The sequence below is a fragment of the Vanessa atalanta genome, chromosome 3 (genome assembly GCF_905147765.1).
Source record: "Vanessa atalanta chromosome 3, ilVanAtal1.2, whole genome shotgun sequence".
In the NCBI taxonomy this organism is placed as follows: domain Eukaryota; kingdom Metazoa; phylum Arthropoda; class Insecta; order Lepidoptera; family Nymphalidae; genus Vanessa; species Vanessa atalanta.
In genome coordinates, this window is record NC_061873.1 from 13,094,047 (window position 1) to 13,116,764 (window position 22,718).

Below are 22,718 nucleotides of genomic sequence, written 5' to 3' on the forward strand. Positions count from 1 at the left end.
GTATATGATGTAGGCACACATATTTTTAACATTTTCCGGTAACAACTGCCTAGAAAAAAGAAAACAATGTAACTCAAACGAAACTTTTGTTTCACGTATATCGACGACTTAATCTGTTGACTGCAACTTTCAAAAGCGCGATTTTGCAACAACAAGAAAGAATGTTAATTAAATACATTACTACTTATTACTACTATTAATTACATACTTTGTAGTTTTTGTTGTAATCATAAAATGTAAAATTAGAATATGCTATAATAAAATTATAAATGGCGTAATTTAAACAAAATAAACGGGTAATGTCGCTAAAATATTTTTCTAAGAATTAACCGATGCTTTGTTATCTTATTTGTAATTGTAAAGTGCTCGTGAGTTCGTTGATTTATGATATGGTGCGACGCAAGTAATTAAATAGAAAACTTATGAAACAAGATTTAATAAAATATTAATAAGAGCAGTAAGATATTGCTCAGCCCGTCTTGAGCACAACACAATACAAGTAGGGTTCCCACTCCCAAGAATTTTAGGAGATCTTTTGGCCGACTTTCTAATGTTCCAACATGATCATCGGCGAGACGCCCCCAACACGAGGGTTTCTTGAACCCTCGATTAAGACGGATCCGATATTACTAAAACAAAAATCGCGATTAAACAATCGCATGGTTACTGACGTTTTGCAGCATCAAAAACCAGACCAAAATCCGACTTCAAACAATGGTATTGAGGAGTTTCTGATGTTTTTGTATATAAACTCTTATGTAGTTTAATAAAACACATAGACATTGGTGCCGTTAGAAATTTTAACCATTGCTATTATCATCAATGCACCAACAACCTTGGTAACTAATATTTTATGTCCCTTGTGCCTGTAGTTATACTGGCATTCATCCTAAAAACTAGAACACAACAATATTAATAAATAAATAAATAAATAAATAATATTTGACAACATCACATACATTACTCCGTAAGTAGCTAAAGCACTTGTGTTATGGAAAATCAGAAGTAACGTAGGTACCACAAACACCCAAACCCAAGACAACATAGAATACTGATGAACTTTTTCTCCATCGACTCGGCCGAGAATCGAACCCGAACCTCGATCGAACCTTGAAGTGGCGTTCCCATGAAAACCGGTGTACACACTACTCGATCATGGAGGTCGTCAAATTATATATTCAACATTGTTTGTTGGCGGTTGACTATGTGATATATGAATTAAAAAATGGTATATAAATTAGCCAATTACTACGAAAATGTAATCGTCTCTGTACCGAGGACAGCGCGTGAATAGTTTGCAGTAATCCCAAGAACGTGTCCAACGTTATAAATACTTTCATTTGAGAGGAGAGTAAGATGTCGGGGTCGAGGGCCGCAATATTACGCCGTAATAACGTTATCAAGCTGTTATCTCGTTATTACTTCGTTCCTCATATAAATAAACAAGTGTTCAGACACACCTCCGAAATTGCTAAAGGATTAATATGAAATACAACTAATTTCTCGCGACTTATAATGTCAATAAATGTAATGTCATAAATTGGTTCACGTCATATCCCGGGGTACATTAATTTTAATGTTAAGTTGATTACGATTGGTTCAGAGTTAGTTAATCGTGATGAGGCAACAAACGGCCAGACATAGTTGCTTTTGCATTTATTATGTTAGCTTAGCTTTGGTCTTAAAAGATATTGGGCAAGACATTGAATTATATTGAACATCGACAAAAAAATATAAGTACTCTACCTACTTCGAATTTTATTGTGCCCAATAGTTTTACTAGCTTTTCTTATTTAAAATCATATACATAGTTGTCACGCCAAACGATGGTATTATATCAAGTCGGAAAATAACTAGTCCCTATATCTATATATATAAGCGAAATACCACTGACAGACTCATCACGGTATCTCCGAAACATAATAGGGAGGTAAGGCGAGAAGTACTTTTGTATTTATACTCGTACGAAGTCGGGACGGATAACTAGTAAATATATATACACAGAAAAAATCGTTTCACTTTTTGCTTCCCGACTCCGCTAATTTATTGTATGTTTTAATTTCATTGTAACAAAACCACCCTTAAATATAAAGATATATAATATACATATATGTACTTAGAAAATGTTTTTGAACGATTTTTATCACATATATTGCATGTATTTATAGAAAAGAAACACTTTCATAAAGATTTTAATTTGTGTTATTTCACACATACAGAAATTATAAGTTTGTGTAATGGCGTCGATTCGACAAAATCAAGGTTTGAACGTCAAAAACGGATGTTTAAACTGATCATATTTTTAAATAGCATTTCTAAATACCTAATGTTAGTTGTATTAATTGATTCACACATATATTGTAAGTTTTTTTTTTTATTTCATTTCATTCAAACACATAATTTCTTGAGCGTTTTATGAATATGACGCCAATTTATTATGCATACACGAATAATGCGAATATTGGCTTTGTCTCGATGTAGGAACCCTAGCCTAGCGAAGACTGTTGAACTTCGGGCAAAGTCAAAAACACTTCGCTCCACAGTCAGTAAACTCTCGCCATGGTTTTATTCTAATAAGCTTCGCTTGCATATAATGACGTATGTAAAATTTCGTTATGTATAACGATAACATTTTGAATTTTATTAGCAATTATACTTTCGACTTCATGATGAACCACACGGCCAGTATGGTCATGCATACTCGACTACTCGTCCTAGGCATTAATGTCTTTACCATAGGGCACATGAGGCACGTGCACCCATCCTGAGAGGGCCCCGAACAACCAACAATTTACCAAATGAAACCAAAAATATCTAGCAAAAGGGCCCCAAATTCATGGGTGCCCAAGGACCCCAGCATAGCTTAAGACGGCTCTGACTCCTAGGCAAAGGCAACTTTTCTCGAACGAATATTATCGCGTCGAGTGCAAAACCAGGCATTAGATTCATTCACTAAATTTTGATAATTTTATCGATGTCAAGTTTGGCTTACAAGCCTTCCATTTTTAAAATATTTACTTATTATTTAAATGTTTCCCAAAATAAACGACTGGTTATTTAAATTTTTATTACGCATAATAATTAAAGAACATATTCAATGACTATGAAGTTACGTTGGTTTATTTAACACCGTTACGGGAATAGAATGTCGCTAAACATTTCTTAATAATTATTTCCAACCAAATAACATTAACTTTTCCGAAACAAGTTTTCATCGAAATATTTCTTATAACTAGCTGGTGTTGTTAGGTTTATTTAAGAATATTCCTAGTATACATTTGGTTGGGTATTTAGAAATTTCATTAAAATGTTATAAAAGTATTATTATAAAACCTTGTTTCATATTTGAAATCAATTTGTAGAGAGCCAAACCGACATTTAGCTATATAATTTTTTTATAATCAAGTTTTTGTATAATCAAGATTCAAGACAAAACTAAAGTCGGCTTAAACTAGTTTCGGGCAGTCATTTCGTGCGTAGAATGGCCAAGAATAAAAAGTATTTTATACATTAAACGGGTCAGTTACATCCTGGTGTGGTTGTTTAACCGGATCGAACCGGTTATGTTTTTGCCGAAGGAAATTAATTATCCATAACCAATGCTTAGTTGCGCTTGTAAATATGGATACGAACAAGTAAGCTTATTAAATAAAGTACAACTAATATATCCTAGACCAAATTAAGAAAATATTTGTCGTAAAGTTTTATTAACTATTAGATTTTTGAGATTAATATCCCTATTATTTTAAAATCAAGCAATCGTTTATATAGTCTATAAAGCCAAGTGACATTTTAATTGATAAATCAAAATGGCGGCTGTTGAGTAATCTGCTGACACCATTTTGTAAAAATAATATAGAATATCTCTTATCATAGTGTTGTTAGCTTTTATCCAGTCCTGTCTCAATGCCAACTGGAATCACTAATTAATGGCCTAAATTCGTTTAGGAGACGAATTTAGGCCACGGTCACAAAACTCAAATAGAAATCGCAAGGTAAACTTTCAGTCCTATGGGACGGAAATCCGACCCGACAGGTTCAATACATCGATGGGTTTGGATAGCCCATTCCAATCGAAGGAGTAAACATAAAAAACAATCTTAGAATAAGATTAATACGAAATACACTACCTAATTCTACAATTACTTAAAACAGTTGTAATTTTACTTCAAAATGCCTGATAACAATCTCGCCGACAGTCAAAACTATACAACCATAGGTATTCAAGATATCGACCAATGATATAGCGTTAATTCAATGACAAAGTATTTTTTTCACTGTTGTGTTGGAATAAGTATAATAAATACGTCAGAGCCTCAAGACTATAACCGTATCTGTCCCTTTAACCCTTTCTAACTTAACAAAATATATGTATATTTGTATAACAACGCAATTTTACTTGTTGCTATTTATTTTATTACGAAGGTATGCCAGCACCTTTTCTAATAAGAGCAATGTTAAGCATAAAAAAATGATTAACAATAAATTGCAAACCTTATGACCCAGCTAGCCTATGGACCCCTAACCTATGCGGGGTCACAAGACAATTGCCTATACCGCCTAATGGATAATCCGACCCTAGTTAAATCACTGACGAATGTATGAAACCTTAGATAATGAATTAAATGGCAAATATGAAGCGCGCAAAACATTATAGTGAACCAACAAAAGGGAATACAAAATTGTCAAAATTACTAATTATTAAATACTAACCTATTAACAAATTTTTAATTACTACACTCACTACCGGATATTTGCATTTGTTACTACACTATAATGTTGCGTGAGCTCTATCTACCTTTTATTTTATTGAGATATGAAACATTAATTCGGACTTGAAATGTCCCTCATATTAAAATACCGTGTGTGCGCTTGTACGCACATCAACGAGTAAAATTCATACATACATTACATACATTAGCAGCCCGTAAATGTCCCACTGCTGGGATAGAGGCCTCCTCTCCTTTTGAGGAGAAGGTTTGGAGCATATTCCATGTGGCAGAATTTCGTTGAAATTAGACACATGCAGGTTTCCTCACGATGTTTTCCTTCACCGCCGCACTAGATGAATTATAAACACAAATTAAGCACATGAAAATTCAGTGGTGCCTGCCTGGGTTTGAACCCGAAATCATCGGTTAAGATGCACGCGTTCTAACCACTGGGCCATCTCGACTCCTAGTAAAATTCAACAAGATAAATTTTCAAACTTTCATTTAATTAATGAGTGTCCTTAAAGCGTACTAAAATAATTATATAATCTGTCTAAGATGCCAGCAAGGCAAGTTAATCAATGATAAAGAGGCACGTGCCACTCTATTAGCGGATACACTTGCGTCAGATTTTGTTTGAATAATGAATGTTACGCGGTTCATTTTAAGAGTAAGTTGTCGTAAATGATAATGCAAAAGATCGTATGTGAAAATAAGTTGAAATTTAAAACGTTAAATGTCTTTTCTTTTTATCCGATATCTCTCACGTAAATTATAAGTCACAAATAGCATTTTGGCCCGATAACGGACATATTTATGTTAAAAAGTGAAAAATACTGTTTTGTTGATACAATAACTTACTAATAGTGGGAGTTAGCGAAATGTTGTCTCTGTCTTGTCGCTTCCTGGCAACATTGATTTGACTTTGAAAGAAGAAGATTGTTTAACTGATCACCCCATAAATAACATTTATTGAAGTCGTTGTTAATGTTTTATTAATTCCAATAATAATTTCATCAATCACCACGAAAAGAGCACGGGCTCAAAGGAAAATATTAATATTATATATATAAATTAGCGGACAATATTTTCTTGCTTAGTTCCTATCAATAAAGCAATCAAATTGTATTTTTACTCTGCTGCAAAGAACACATTATGATTATAAGACCTTTAGACACTAACGGTAATGATATATAGCAGTTAAAATCTTGACAAAATCTATTCATGTGAATCAGATGAACATTTTACATAGCTTATGTCATATTTTTTGATGAAAGATCTAAAGTATTTTCGACCATAAAATGTATTGTGTTGTATTACTTTCATAATTAATTATTTACATATTAGTAATAATATTAAACCCTCGTTTATATATGAGTTGCTATCGCATATAAAAATCTACTAGATCGCAATTTTATATTATTATTAAGAGGCATGCGCCGCGAGTGTCACACATTGCCAACTTGATGTGCGTAGGCAGTATCAATGAGACGTCACGATAGAAACTATTGAAATATTTTTGTTGCCATACTTAAGAATTATTATTATCAATTAATTTATTATACATGACAACTTTATGCCAGACACTCGAATAGTAACTGATTTAAAATGAAATACGATAAGTTAAAGGTGTTCTATTTTTTTTACTGTTTATTTGAGTTAAATCAGACGTGAAATTATGGCAATGTACCAGATTAGCACTAAAATAGAATATAATTAGCTTCGAGCAGTCTAGTTGTCGATGCTTCGAACTTAATACTTTTAAGGTTATTTTAGTAGAGATAATAAAAATAAATTTTAATTTACATCACATATACATATATATTACTAGTTTTATGCGATTACCTTTTCGAATCGTCATGGCAATTAAATTTTGAATTGAGCGAGTTTATATAAAACGTTTATAATTATCATCATGTCATGATAGCAATCGTGACGATCTAACTGATAAATGATAAAGTAGAAGTAAGTATTTTAAGGAATCATATATAATAAAATATAATACATTTAAACGGTGATCATGTACTATGAGACAATCTTAATTTTTTTAAATATTATTGGGTTTTACCAAGTTTTAAAAATTACAAAAACAAGATGAAATTTACAGTTATTTATTGAAAACAGTGCCCACCTTAACATCAAAATGGCGCCATACGCAACAGCGAAATTTGGCCGCCATTTTGAATTTTAAATCAAACTAAATATTTATAGATCTTTAAAATTATTTATTTATTAAATGTATTTGACTGATTGGACTATTTAGGGAACATGCTTAAAGTATATTATCGGAAGCCAACTCTTCTATTCTCTTTTACATATATACTGTTATTTAACTCGTAATATTATGTCTTAAAATTTATTCTGTCTTCAACATTTATAGTGACACTTGAAGAAAAGATAATTATATTTATAACTTTACTAATGTACTATATTTATCAAAGTAATAAAGTAATTAATTTTATTATAAATTAAATTATACTAATTTATAATTTAAAAAGAAGCTTAATATATTTTTATATCCACTTGGAACGTTAATAATAAAATTATTAAAATTTGTCAAAACCGTAAATTTGTAAATAAATGTTCGAACAACAAACATGTTATCCGGTTTTCAATCCGGAGTTTCCAGATACTAAATTACACATATTCGCGAGTTTTATCACAAATTTTAAGATATTTATTTTATCTTATCACGTTATCAGACCTTGCGATGCGTCGCGCCAACGCATCTCCCTACAAATTACGTAATCATATAACGAAATACACAATCATAGCAGTTAATACAGTGTCGTATGATACACAACCGCATATGACATTGACGTACTCTTAAGTAATAACTCAATATCATGTATTCTACTAACTCCTATTTTTATTCCAAAGGTTTGATTTGAAATTTTGATTTTGATTTTAGACAATGTTGTTGTACATACCCATAAATTTCACCGAAATCAGTCTAATAGCTTAGGAGGAGTTCAGTTTCAGAAGATTTATATATATAATAATCGTTTTTACGCGCGACTTTGTTCGCTTTTTATTAGGGATTAGTATTGAGGTGCTAGCTATAAGAAGTAGCCATGTCATTTGGAGTTCAAGCTTGCTTCATACTAAATTTTAGCAAATTCGGTTCAGCGATAGACAGACATATTTACTTTCTCATTTATAATATTATATATATATATATATATATAAATATTTTTATTAAAATTGCATTGCCGATTTCTAACTATATTATATTCTATATTAAAACTTTGACAAGCGCTGTATTAATTTGATATACTTACAAAGTGTGAAGACTAAACTAAAGAAATAAGTGCCTAATGATTTTTAAATAATTAGTTAAGTTTTGATAACTTCAATGATATAATTTTGTCACGGTCTCTTGAATGCTGTTATTTTATGCGCAATAAATTAAATATAATTATAAATGTAGTAGAGATCAAAAGGAGACATGCTGCTAGAATTCTTGCCAGCCATTCCACGCGGTTATTGTTTGTACAGTAGCCATTTTTAATTTTGATTAAATAAAATTCTATAATTTTTGTGTAAAAATTAAATTGCCATTATTAATTATCATTGAAATGTAGAATATATTTATATATTTACATCCATTTTAAAAAATACGAATTAAAATATTTTTCTCTGGTAATACTTTCTTCGGCTCAAACTTTAAATCGTTGAAAACTACGGCAGTGATTCGGTGCTTAACGATGAGATCATGACTAGCCAGTCAAAACTAGTGTGCTTAACTCGTTGGTGTAAGCCTTTTATACTTCGTAATAAATGTTTGTAATCATATTTATTGTATATATTAGTAAAAATTATCATGGCGCGGCGCCGCACTTAGTACCTATCTGGCGCCGTGTAATTTTTATAATGGCGACTCGGTCCAGACATTTGTTGAAAATAGATAAGTAATGTTTAATATAAATAATTACCGTATTCGAAAAAAATCATAACTACACTAGAACGACGTGCTAAGTAAAGCTTCGTGAGTCTAAAGAGGCTTATGGTGGCTACTGATATTCTTTATGTTAAAACCAGCTGAACCCGCGTTTTCGTTTTCTTTGGCGTTGAATTCAGCTTAAAACGAAAATTCTATGAGGGTGGTACAAAGGGCTTTGTGCAAGTCCGCCTGGGTAGGTACCACTCAACAGATATTCCACCACCAAACAGCATTATTATGTATTTTTGTGTTCCGACTTGAAGGGTGAGTGAGCCAGCGTAACTTACAAGGGGCATAACATCTTAGTTCCCAAGGTGGGTGGCGCATTGGCGATGTAAGGAATGGTTAATATTTTTTATAGCGCCATTGTCTATGGGCGGTGGTGACCGCATACCATCAGGTGGCCCATATGCTCGACCGCCAACCTATACTTTTAAAAGTAAAAAGTAAGAAGGCAGCAAATTCTTCAAAACTTTCATATTACTCGCACCCCAATATTACCCATTTGAAAGGTGAAAATACTTTTTTTAGGTCAATGCATGTCTTTGGGATTCATTGTCTTCATCAAAGTCAGTTCAATGATTTAGTCGTGACAGACAGAGCTACTTTCGCAATTATAATATTTGTAATAGTAAAACGCTTATTAAAATGACGCTTTAACGCTTGTTAAAATGACAGACATTTGTATATTTATATATTTATTACTTTTATATTAATGTATAAACATTTATTATATATTTATTTGATTTCATCAATAAAACTCTTAATAATTGCAACAAAACTCTTTATTTATTTTAAGTTGTAATTTTGTTATAAATTGCACTGGGAATTCTTGGCATATTATATTGTTTTTACCAAATCTTAATTTAAATTTGGATATAGATTTAAAATATATAAATATGTTCAATATTCGAACTACAAGATGTATGATTCTCGTATAAGAAACGCCAAACTAATGACTTCTATGTGCTCGTATTTACGTAAATATAATCCATATATGCTGAAAAATCTGGTTTAGTAACTGGTGACTTATAGACTTATGTGTTGCAAGTGTCGTTAGGTAATAAAATTCTTAAGATTAGCTGACGGTAACGGCCAGGTCTCATTAGTTTAGGAAAACCTTCACGGAGTTCTAATTTGAGATGAACTCTCACTGTAGTGTGAGATAAACATTAGCCGTTGTAGACAACTATTGATAAAGCAACATAGTTCTACGTTTTAATCTATTTTGTAACTAGAGGTGACAGACGTAAACTTTCTCCAAATTTCAAGATTATAAAAGAGAACTGAGTTACTTTTTCGAAGTAATTCTTAGCTTATAAAGCAAAATAACGGAAGGAAGATACCGCGCGTGGGGCATTATAGTGAAGCAACAAAAAATCAAAATCAAAATATACTTTATTCAAGTACTTTTACAAGCACTTTTGAATCGTCATTTAACTAACTATTTAAAGTAAAGCTACTACCGGTTCGGAATGTAGATGCTACCGAGAAGAACCGACAAGAAACTCAGTAATTACTCTTAATTAATTCTATATCATCTTCATCGATAGTAAAAATCGACAATTATATATTTATTTATAAGTTCGTTCGTAAGTGGTAGTGCCACACTGCATACCTTCGGGTTGCAGCCGAATGGGCCGGCACGCCCGGGGAAGTACCACTCTCTCACTTAAAATCGGCGTGAAGTGGTAGCTATGTTACCGCGTTTCGTCTGGTATGTGAGAGTCCCGGAGGCCCGATACCCCCCCCCCCCCCTTAAACATGATGGTTGTGCAGAATTTGGTTACATTACCCCAGGAGGGTACCATCAGCGACTGCGGTGGAGAATCCCTCTCTGGGCATCCATGCTCAGGACATACACCACCTGAGCAGGGATGCCCAGGCTGCCCTCCGAATTCTGGGGGGGGCAATTTTGCGCTCGCCACTGTTCGGGGCAAGCGGAGCAGGCATCATAAGGCAACCCCTACCACCCTCACTGTGGACTTCTGCAACATAAGGGGACTCAACTCGAACTTGAACGCCGTCCACTTTCACCTTGAGACGGCGAAGCCGGCCTTGCTCTTTCTTACCGAGACTCAGATATCTTCTCCTGCCGATACGACTTTTCTTTCCTACCCCGGGTATAAATTGGAACATTCCTTTGTACCACGAGCTGGGGTGTGCGTTTACGTCAGAGATGATATCTGCTCTCGACGCCTCGGCAGCCTTGAAGGACAGGACCTATCAATTATCTGGCTGCGTGTAGATTGTGACGACCATCCGCGAATCTACGCTTGCCTTTATAGGTCCCATAGCGGTAATGCCGAAACCGACCGACTGGTTGAGCACGTCCAAATGGCTACAGATTCCGTACTGCAGCAGATCCCATCCGCAGAGATCGTTATTCTTGGCGATTTTAATGCCCACCATGCCGAATGGCTTGGATCGCGCACTACCGATCATGCGGGTAGATCTGTTCTCGACTTCGCTTTAGCATATGATTTGACACAACTAGTCCCCTCGCCAACGCGAATACCAGACGTGGAGGATCATACACCTTCCCTGTTGGACCTTCTGCTGACTTCCCATCCGGATGGCTACCAGGTTATCGTCGAACCCCCTCTGGGCTCGTCGGACCACTGTCTCGTCCGAAGTACAGTGCCGGTTGCGCGTTACTCACGACCTCGTTTCGTGGGCTGCCGCCGAGTGTGGCACTACAGGTCAGCAGATTGGGATGGGATGCGGTCCTTCTTTGCATCCTACCCATGGGGGCAGGTTTGTTTCTCGCCGGATGATCCGAGTGTTGTTGCTGACTCTGTTGCCGATGTGGTACTTCAGGGTATGGAACTATTCATTCCGTATTCTGCGGTCCCCATCGGTGGCAAGTCCCAGCCCTGGTTTGGTCGTTTCTGCAAAACGGCTTCACGCAGAAAATGGGAACGCTACCAAGACTGGGCTAACGCATCAGCGTCTCGTGATGTAAATACCAGCGCAATCAGAAAGGAATATAACTCTGCCTCTAGGTCCTTCAAAAACGTGATTGCTAAGGCGAAGACGGAGTACATTGGCAGAATTGGCGAGAGACTGGTGCGCCTCCCTTCAGGAACACGTGCGTTCTGGTCTCTCGCCAAGGCTGTCTTAGGGAATTTCTGTCAGCCTTCCTTACCATCTCTGCACAAGGACGGTGAGTCATTGGCCCATACAGCGAAGGAGAAGGCTGATCTTTTAGGCTCTCTCTTCGCAGCGAACTCGACTCTGGATGACCGAGGAAAGTCACCACCAACAATCCCGCGGTGTGATACCACGATGCCGGAGGTTAAATTCCGGCAAAGTGCAGTTCGTAAAGCACTTCTTTCCTTGGATATTCATAAGTCGAGTGGACCCGATGGCATCCCTCCAATCGTGCTACGGACTTGTGCTCCCGAGTTGGCGCCGGTCTTAACGCGTCTTTTCCGGCAATCCTATGCATTCGGCGTCGTCCCGAACTCCTGGAAGACTGCTTTGGTGCATCCGATCCCTAAAAAGGGCAACCGCTCAGACCCGTCCAATTATAGGCCTATAGCCATCACCTCCTTGTTCTCCAAGGTAATGGAGTCCATTATAAACTGCCAGCTCCTGCGGTACCTAGAGGAGTACCAGCTGATTAGCGACCGCCAGTACGGTTTCCGTCGGGGTCGCTCAGCCGGTGATCTTCTAGTTTACCTTACCCATAGATGGGCGGAAGCAGTTGAGAGCAAAGGGGAGGCATTAGCAGCCAGTCTGGACATAGCGAAGGCCTTCGATCGCGTGTGGCACAAAGCGCTTCTTTCGAAGCTTCCTTCCTATGGGCTTCCCGGAAAATTATGCAATTGGATTACCAGTTTTTTGGCAGATCGGAGCATCAAGGTCGTTGTCGACGGTGCATGCTCTGACTTAAAATTCGTCAATGCTGGTGTTCCACAAGGCTGCGTTCTATCACCCACTCTGTTTCTTCTGCATATCAATGACTTGTTGCAAATCAGTAACATTCATTGCTATGCAGACGACAGCACCGTAGACACCTCATACACCGGCCGTGCTAATATTTCTCGGGAAAACGTCGAAGAAAACCGGAACAAACTTGTATCTGAAATCGAGTCTTCGTTAAACAAAGTCTCGAACTGGGGTCGGCTAAACTTAGTTCACTTCAACCCCAAAAAGACGCAAGTTTGCGCGTTAACCGCTAAAAAAACACCATTTGTCGTATCTCCACGATTCGAGAACATTCCGTTAGCCGCTACAGCTAGTATCGGAATACTTGGCGTTGATGTTTCGAGTCTCGTTCAGTTCCGCGGTCAATTGGAAGGCAAAGCCAAATTGGCATCAAAAAAGCTTGGTGTGCTCAGCAAGGCAAGACAGTATTTCACGTCGGCCCATCGTCTAAGACTATACAAGGCGCAAATTCGGCCTCACATGGAATACTGCTCTCACCTCTGGGCGGGTGCTCCCCAGTACCAGCTCCTTCCATTTGACCGTATCCAACGTAGAGCGGCTCGAATTATCGACGATCAAGCCCTTTCCGATCTGCTTGATCCTTTGGCTTTGCGTAGAGATGTTGGATCGCTCTGCATCTTCTACAGAATTTATCACGGGGAATGTTCCGAGGAATTGTTCGAATTAATCCCGGCTGCTGAATTTCACCTTCGGACATCTCGTCAAAATTCCAAATATCACCCGCACCACCTAGATGTCCGAAAATCCACAACAGCGCGATTTTTAAGACATTTTCTGCCTCGCACAACCACTCTGTGGAACCAGCTTTCGCCGGCGGTTTTTCCGAACCGATACGACTTGGGAACCTTCAAGAAAAGAGCGTACTCTTTCCTGAAAGGCCGGCAACGCACCTGCAAGCCCCCCGGTGTTGCAGATGTCCATGGGCGGTGGTAGTCACTTTCCATCAGGTGAGCCTCCTGCTCGTTTGCCACCTTATGACATAAAAAAAAAAAAAAAAAAGTTTACAATTAATATGACTTCTACCTTAATTTTATAACGTCGTTATGTTGAAACAAGTATTTTTATTAAAAGATTTTTTATATCTTCCGTTATATAATCGGATATATGTATAATAGGTCTGCATCTAAGAATACAGTCATGTTAGTTAAATACAATTATATATGTATGTTATGTCTCCTGCTTGGAAGTCAACAAGCATTAACTCCACGCTTTTTTATCATCTATAATCTTGTATCAAATAATATGCCTTCTTTACCAATGTATTTTTTACAAATGATGAATAGCGAATACAAAGAAAACGAATGAAAATTCCCGGTAGTGCGAGACGACTCTTTTTTTTAATACGTCCAAAATGCTATCACTCGAGCAATAAAATTCATGTTCGTAATAATTACGTACTAACATTAACGCTATCCGAAGAGTTGAACCAATGACATTCCTTAAATAAGCAAATGTTCGCTACCAAGTTAATGTACATTTGTATCTAGGTTGATCATGTCTAACCACCATTTAACATCTTCAATTTACCAGGAATTTTATCTCTAAGAAAAAATGTCGTTGGAATAAAATACTTGTCCCGGGTATTTTTAGGCGTAAGCGGACTAAATATTTTCGCTATGAACGAGACACAGGATATTTAATATATGCTCTTGGTAGATTATCTAATTTGTTGCAGTACATACTCGTATGTAGGTTATAAATGATCCAGCTGGACGTCTTACGATGTTTACTCACCTAAAATTAATATAATTTCAAACTAATTTTCTTTCTTTCTCATGACTCGCAAACTGTCCTAGTGAAAACTAATTGTAAGTTGTGACTATTACGTGTTGTGTTATGATTTCTATACAGTTTTTGAAATGTGTCGAACATGCTGTTGGTAGCTCGTTCCTTCAATGCAAACATTCATAATGAATGATTAGCTACAATACATTTACAGTAAATATATCACTTCACTTGCTGACATTTCACGATAGTCTTCGGTGAGTTAAGTTTGATCTTTCGCTCAACTGGTACTCGCTACCTCGCTCTTTTTAACGTACATTTTACAAAGACCACAATGATTTATCAAATGACTAATTACAAATATTTGAAGATCACTAAATACAAAACAAATTTAAACCGAGACTTTACTAACAATAGATTGTATGTTACGCTATTTTTTTCGGTAAAGCATTTCATTCCGAGACTACTGATACATTTACTAAGGATGTTCTAACTTATATATGTTTTTGTTACAGGTAATATACTGGCGATTCGATTTGGCGGTAAATATAAATGTTAGAAATCAGAATATCGGTTTTTTTTTTCATAATATTCTGTCTAAGCTGATCTATAAAAAGGTTTTATATGTTTTCTTTTTTTAAATAAATTCTTTGAATGTTCAGTTCACAGATTTCTAATAAAGAGACATTACAAGTGCATTTAAGGACAAAGGCCTTCACTCCAATGCAGGAGAAGAATATAGTCCCTGATTAGTGGGTATGGCATTTGGCAGAATACCATCCGTAATATATAGGTTTTTGCACGATGTTTTCTTTTGCCACAGAGTAATAATAAACACAATTATAGCACATGAAAACTCAGGTACTAGTACGGATTTAAACCGATCTTCAATTCGTCTTCTATCCTCGGTAGTGATTAAATTAATTTTTTGCAAATAGGTATGTATGTTGCAATAAAAAACATTTTAAAATCCAACTTTTATTCTTAAAAATCCCGTTAATTATAAAAACATTGATTGACCCATGACCCATTCTTAAGCTTACATAATTTTTTTTCAAAACTGTTATGTCATTCGGTAGCGTGATAAAAAAATTTACAGCCTCGAGAAGCTACAAAAAAAGTTACGTGCACTTTATTTATATAATAGAAGAAATAAAAGTCATTTATATAACTTACATATCAGTATTACCAGTGGTGTTAATTAATATTTATTTGATTAATCCAAAGCGATACCGGAACGACATCGTTAGGTCCTTCAGAGAGGACTATGGACTCTCAAATGACCAACACAATTAATAGCTTATTAGTAACCTAATGAGTTTTCTAGTAATGTTTTAAATTGTATTTTGTATATACAATTTATAATATATCTTTGTAGTTTTCTTAATTATTGTCCATTTTTCCACGAATTGAAAAACCTTGAGTATATTATTCCAATAGTAAGTATTGAAAAATGATGAAATGCTCTTTAGATTTATCAGGACATTTCGATGTTTAAAAAATTAACTTTAATGTATTTTACGATTATTAAAAAGTTACATTATAATTATTTTTTTTAAATTGTATTATTTGTAAAATGATAGAATACTGCTTATTGATATATCTTATCCCTTGAAAATGTTTCCTGATGTATAAATTAGTTTGGTCTATCTAAATAATACTGCCAATACTAGATACAATTAGAAGATACGTGTTAATAATCACCAATGTAAAGAATAATCAAAAAATATATACTACAAGTGCTACTAATTCTCTTTATTGGATATAACCTATGTATACATTTAGTTCGCGTAGTGAAGATAAAAACTTATGGTATGTTTTGCATGGTAATTAGTTGCCAAACTTAAAAATGATGTGCTCAAAAAATTTCATCGCAGTGTTGTTTAGTTTTGTTATTGTATCGATGACGATAATAATAAATCTACGATAAATATTGTTATCATGTAAATAAGTGCTAATTAAGTACTGCAAGTATAGCAAAAATAGAGTTTAGGTGCCCGCAGCCCTAATAAATATAGTCAATCAGTTCTTCCGGAAGTTGAAATCAGTATTGAATTAATGTGATGATTAAATACTAGTAAGATGCTTCAACAACACAAAATAAAAAAATCTTAAGGATACCTAATTGCAAAATATACCATAATCATTATAAACGAAAGCAACGAGATTCGAAATTGAATACCTCGAAGCTCCTAATTATTAGCACCTAATTATTTGACATTAGTCAAAGTCAACATATTTATTAATAATAAAAGCGTAGCACTTACTGTTTGTCCAAAATCTACCGCATATATATCAGACCAGAGAAGAATCGACGAAACAAACTCATATAAAGAACATATTGATTTTCGTGGACTTTCGTAATAATTACCGGAAATCAATAATGAAATATGGAGTATTATTAAAAACATAGACTTTCGTAAAAGGGTTGATATTTTTCTTATAATTATAATAATATATATCTATCTATATATCTTTATTTTTCTTATAATAATAATAATATGCATAGTGTAGCATAGTATGTGAACCATGCACACATGGAAGTATAGAGGGGTTAAGCCGTTTACAGTCACGGTATACTTTGCCCATCAAAAATTCGCTCAAAGTCATCTCATGTACATATCAGCCGCATTCTGTCCCTATGTAATACTATCATACATATTTTTTTATTAAATTGTGCTACTTATAATTATTTCAACTTAAATAAATGATTATAAAAATGTCATTGTTCAAAATCGATAGTGTTTTTTTTTTCGATAGTGTGGTAGATAAATAATCAATAAAATAAAATGTATTTATTCGATATTCGAATAGTGGCCGAATATTCTTTGAAACTCTTGTATTTATTATACAAAGATTGCGAAGAATATTAGTACAGGTGACCGATAAAATTACAAACAATACCACGTGCCTTACGTGTCGTATTTACATTACTAGACGTTAACTGCATTACATAACAAGCTCACAAACACGTATAATAATTATCGATTATTACCTACAACTATTATTTTAAAGTACTTTTATAATAATTGATTTATTGACTCATATATTGTTCCGATCAATCCCTATCGTTTTTTGTAGATATTTGATAAAATAATAATTAATCTGTTACTATTTGGCGCAGATTATATTAACTACTGTATGTAGTTGTACTTGTTCTATAAATATAATTAAAACTCATTAAAAATAACGATTTATAACTTTTCATATCTTCTTTTTTGTTGCCACAATAAAAAATAAAAAAACTATAAAAAGCAAAATTAATAAATAGTTTTAAAGACATTTAAAATATTAATTAATAAATGTGATACCTTTTTTTAAATAATTATAGTAAAAAATACCTTATTTTTTAACTAATTACATTTAAATGTTATTATAGAGAAAGCAAAACGATATAAAACAGATAAAGTACAATCGAGAGCTTAGTCTAATAAAAAAAATCAAGTAGTTTGTATTTATGTGTTAAGTTATATACTAAAAAAGTCGCAATACAAAAGCGTCCGTAATCGAATCGTATTGGAGTAATTAAGACGAATGACCAGGAAAGCCGTGCCCACCGCTCGCTTCTAGGAAAACTCATGTTAAACCAGCACCACACTTGCCTGTTTACAACGGAAGTGTTTGTTTATTTGTTCTCCCTTAATGACGCTATTATAAAATGATCGTAATTTAGTTCAACAAATTAAATGTTATGATAATGCAAAATGTGGTTAAATAGAAATTGTCGTATTTAAAGTTTGCGTTTAATGAGGTATATGAAAATAAACCAACAACCGATTGTTGGAAATGAATAACAGAATCGATTCTTGTAATTTCAGAATAAATCGATATTTTTCCTGATTACCTGTGTTGAAATATTTTAAACAGTGAATGTGGATCGGCGAGTTGCGGGCGCGCCCTTACCCCGTCCATGGCGTCGTCACAGCCTTTACAAGGAAATATTCGCAATTAAATTTACGTAATAATGTTTACTTTATTTTCTCAGTTTTATTCAGTACGCGTCTCGACGCCGGCGGATGCATACCTTGATGCAACTTTTTATAATTGTGTTACGTGAACGCGCTGTGATTTCCAAGTGTTAAAGTGAATGTGTTTTATATAATTGTAAGCATCAAATTGGTTTGTTTTCATATATATTAATTTTAATTGTTAAGTGATAAAATATAAGTATGAAGCTGGGATAACCGAGTGGACAGATCAGACAGAATCTTTCTGACTTCAACGTCACAATTAGTAAGATTTTGAAGACGGTAGAAGTACACTGTTAGTAAATATTAGGTGCTCACAAAGTCTCAAAACTCATAAAGTTGTACTTATCATGGATACTCTTGGATTCACCAACTTTTTGTGCACGTTTTGGGTTTGACTGGTTGAGATTAAGTATACCTTTTGTGTAATTACATTTTAAAGTCTGTAAATAAATAATTTAATGATAGCTTAGAAATGAGTGTTACTCTGTATACAATCACTTGTAATGTTACAACTTCGAACGTTGCAATAGGGAAGACAACACGAGTACTATATATACGATGCAGTATGAGAAGCTTGCCATCGTCAGAATAACTGAATTAATGTGATACTGATTCATAACCAGCATAACAGGCGCGTATTAATTCAGTACAACCCACTCAACACATCTTCTACCACTAAACAGCAATACTTTTAATTGTTGTGTTCCGTTTTAAAGTAAGAAATTAATTTTAGATCATTACTTTTCAATATTCTTGGTACAATGTGGTTGGTACTTGAGTACCACCCCCAAAGAAATTGCAGGTATCGCATTGACGCAGTGAAATTTATACCTCTATACGATAATTCGTCAAACCTCAGCGAAATGTAGTGGATTGAGCTCCCTTGTGTAGCAGTGACACAAGATCCGGTTAACCAATTACAATATATTTTTTCTTTGATTATTGCAATCTGTGGTAGTAATTCCGTGAAACGGGACGGAAGTGCGTAACAGGAAGATTTGATCTACGTACGCGCGTGGTGTTTGAGTCAGTCGTCATATGGTACCAAACCATTTTTGAAGAGGACATAATGTTGATATTGCTTATTAGTTATTACCAAGTTGAAGTGTTCATTACGCATCATAAACGATTACTGTAAGATTCGCTCGTTTCTTTTTACGATCATTCGATTGCGTCCTTTTATTAAAATAGATTAGACAGACGTCAGAATCTCTTGAATCTCTTAATTTTTTATTAAAACCGACCCTTGAATTAAATTTGCTGTAAATTCCTGCTGTATATTCCTTAATAACAATATATTAATAATAATATAGTCTTAATAACTGTTTAAATTCGTATGATTTTTCAATGCCAGCAAGTTTTAAGAGAAATGATTTTATTCAATGTCGTAACGCTTATTTTTACTAAATGTTGTGTAATCGTGGAGTTGCCTATTCGGTTGAATTTACATATTTATTTAATTATTACAGCCTGCGTTACTATTATACTACTAAATTAAGAATATAAAACGTTTCAACAAGAGTAACGTTGTTTGTCTTTTCAAAATAATTTAATGCATTATTACATGTCACTGGGTTTATATGGCTAGCTCAGGTACGTCACGGTAGCATGCTTAAGCGGTGAAGAGACGGAGAGGTTGCCTCTGTTTTTTTAGTGAGTACTCCGCTGTACTAAAACCGATAGACGTGCTTCTTGGGAGAAATGTGTAACTCGTTTTTCCAGCGAGATAAAAAAAGGCTAATCCTGGGACTTACCAGTTACCTTTTAACATGTTGTTCTAGTGCTTAAAAGTCTAGCGAGTTGTGGATTAAGTCAGTGAGCCAGTATTAATTATACAAATGTCATAACATACATATTTGATCTCGTTGGCAGTGTATTGACAGTGACAGAAGCGATTTATGTTTTTTACAATGGACGAAAGTCCACTGCTTTTGTGCATTCCTTAAATAAATATATAAAAAAATTGTGATAACGCAAAATAAATAATGCCTTTTAAAAAATATGTAGATACATATTATCTATCATAAAAGGAACTGTCTTGAAAAACATATTCGATATTATTATTCTTTAACGAGATAGACAAAATGGGGTTTAAAATAGAATTAAAAATATCACCACTATGTTCTGATAATTTATTCTGATAATTACTTCTTAGATTACTAATAGTTAGACCGAAGTTACTAACAAGAAAGTGACTTAAATTTTTCGATTTTGACTTAATTTTTCACGTAAAATGACAATTTATAGGCGCTTATAACTGTGTACATATGAAAATATATTGATAATTTCTGTTATAAGTGCAAATGTACATACCTATATGTAAATGTAAATGAATGAACAATGTATAAATCTTATTTAATTTCATAAAAATATATGTATATCTATAATATAAAAGGTAGAAAATTTTCTATCTTCTTTTTATGCAAACATTAAAAAAAGATAACAATATTTATAGTCTTTGAAAAAGTTTGCAGAAAGTGAATGGCTGAACCGATTCCGTACTGTAATGTTTATCTTAAAGAATATTTTTAATAAAATAAATCAAGAGATGTTTTATTGCGGAGAATGCAACGCGTTTTTGAAGAAGGTTGTACTTGTATATAATATTGGAATATTATAAATGGCGCTTCTAAGTTTCAACCGTTTCAAATGTAGGCAATTTTTTTCAGAAGCGTGAAGTACGTGTTTTGGAACCCTAATGCAATAAAGTAGAAAGACATAGAAATACTTTATTTTTCTTGCGAGTTTTTTTAAACGATGAAGACCCTTGACGAAAAGTTTTGAAATAAAATAATTGTTTGTGGTTCTGCGTCCCCTTTGAATCACCATGCACCCCTTACAACCGTGTTTCAATTATATACTGAATTTTGATGTTAACTCGTGAATGTACGAGGAATGGCTTCATTTGAGTTACATTGATTGCTTTTTTTAAGTTAATCGTTACCGGAAAAACTTTAAAATATACATATATATTTTTAAGTTTTTGCAAACCAACATCACATATTATTTCCTCTTCAAATTAAACAATTAAAAGTAATAGAAATAAATATGGAAAGTATCAACTAATTTTTTTATTATTAGCATTTTTTTCCTATGTTATCTATAAATAGAGCATTATATTTAAATTAGAATATTACGTCACAAAAATACTAAGGGAACCTTCGGCTTATTTTTACAGAATATTTTTTATAAAATCGTTTTAACGATATTTTTGACGTAATCGATTCGCGCAAATTGCAATCGAATCCCTCTGTCGCTTAATAAATCAGTGTGGAGCGAAACATTGGACTGAATGGACGTGTGACAATTTTCTACGTAATTACAGGACATAGTCAACGACGTCTTACCACGTCAAAAAAAAAACTTGTCAATATTACGTTATTCCGACAAAAAACAAATTTACCTCTTTATAATAGGATGATAACAAAGTAATTATCAAAAGTGAGCTATTAGTATTGTAGGTCGCAGTCCATTCCTTGTATTCGTATGCAATGTGGCTTGCGTGTTTTATAATTTATGTTGATCGAGTCGAGATAGTCGAGAGCTCTTTGCAATGATACATATGACTCACTAGCAACCCGCACTGGGTTTGCGTGGCCAATCGAAACTGCTTTGAGAAAATATTATATATATGTATTTGTATTATATAATAGCTATGGATGATTAAAAAAAAAAAATTAAAAAAAAAAAAGCCTGTTGTCTCTCATCATCAATAAATAATTATTTTTTACTCTTCGCTATTTTGGCTAGTTTTTTGGCTATTCTTAAACTAACTGACATCCATTTTCTTTTTCATACGCTTCATTGCTGTTTCTGCCGCCTACGTTCCGATATACTTTCAACATTATTAGTAGGTTATAATTAATTTCTTTTTTTACTCCGATTATAAATTACGTTAAAAGAAATGCTTGGTTTTAAGACAAAAAATTCTTGTAAATTTCAAAAAAAGTTTATCAAAGTTTTATTTTTATTAGAAAGTATTTAATACTTACAAATTAAATCCATTTAAAGTTTATTACAACTAAAAGCTATTTTTATTTAAATTGATTTGTTTTTATACTTGCAACACTAACGACTGCTTTTTTTTTTTTTAATTTTACGCAGTAATTTTATCCCTTGCATGTCTTGGGTTTCCCCGAGGCTATTCATATCAATTATTTTGTCTCTTACACTTTGATTATAGCGTATAAAGTATTCATTAATAATATCTGTTTTGATGTATCGTACATATATAAGACATGACGGTAATAATAAAATACAAGTACTACGTGTATATAATATAATAGTCTTTCATTATTGGTATAAAATCTTAAGTAATGTAATTTCAGTAGTTCGGGATGGCAAAATAAAATTATAATATTTTTACAATGATCCACAATCATCCAATTGTTTTCCTTATGACAGCTCAATCAC

The 22,718-nt window shown here is 33.8% G+C and overlaps 1 protein-coding gene across 3 annotated transcripts in view; it reads left to right on the plus strand.

Moving 5' to 3' along the window:
* Positions 1–22,718, plus strand: part of LOC125077419 (nuclear factor of activated T-cells 5) — an 82,096-nt gene that overhangs the window by 13,992 nt on the left and 45,386 nt on the right. Inside the window, exon 1 of one of the 3 annotated variants that reach the window (XM_047689371.1) lies at positions 18,339–18,438. The exons of the other annotated variants lie outside the window; for them this stretch is intronic. The gene's annotated coding sequence lies outside the window, so the exon portion shown is untranslated. Of the gene's footprint in view, positions 1–18,338; positions 18,439–22,718 lie in introns of those variants that run through there. 3 annotated transcript variants of the gene reach the window in all.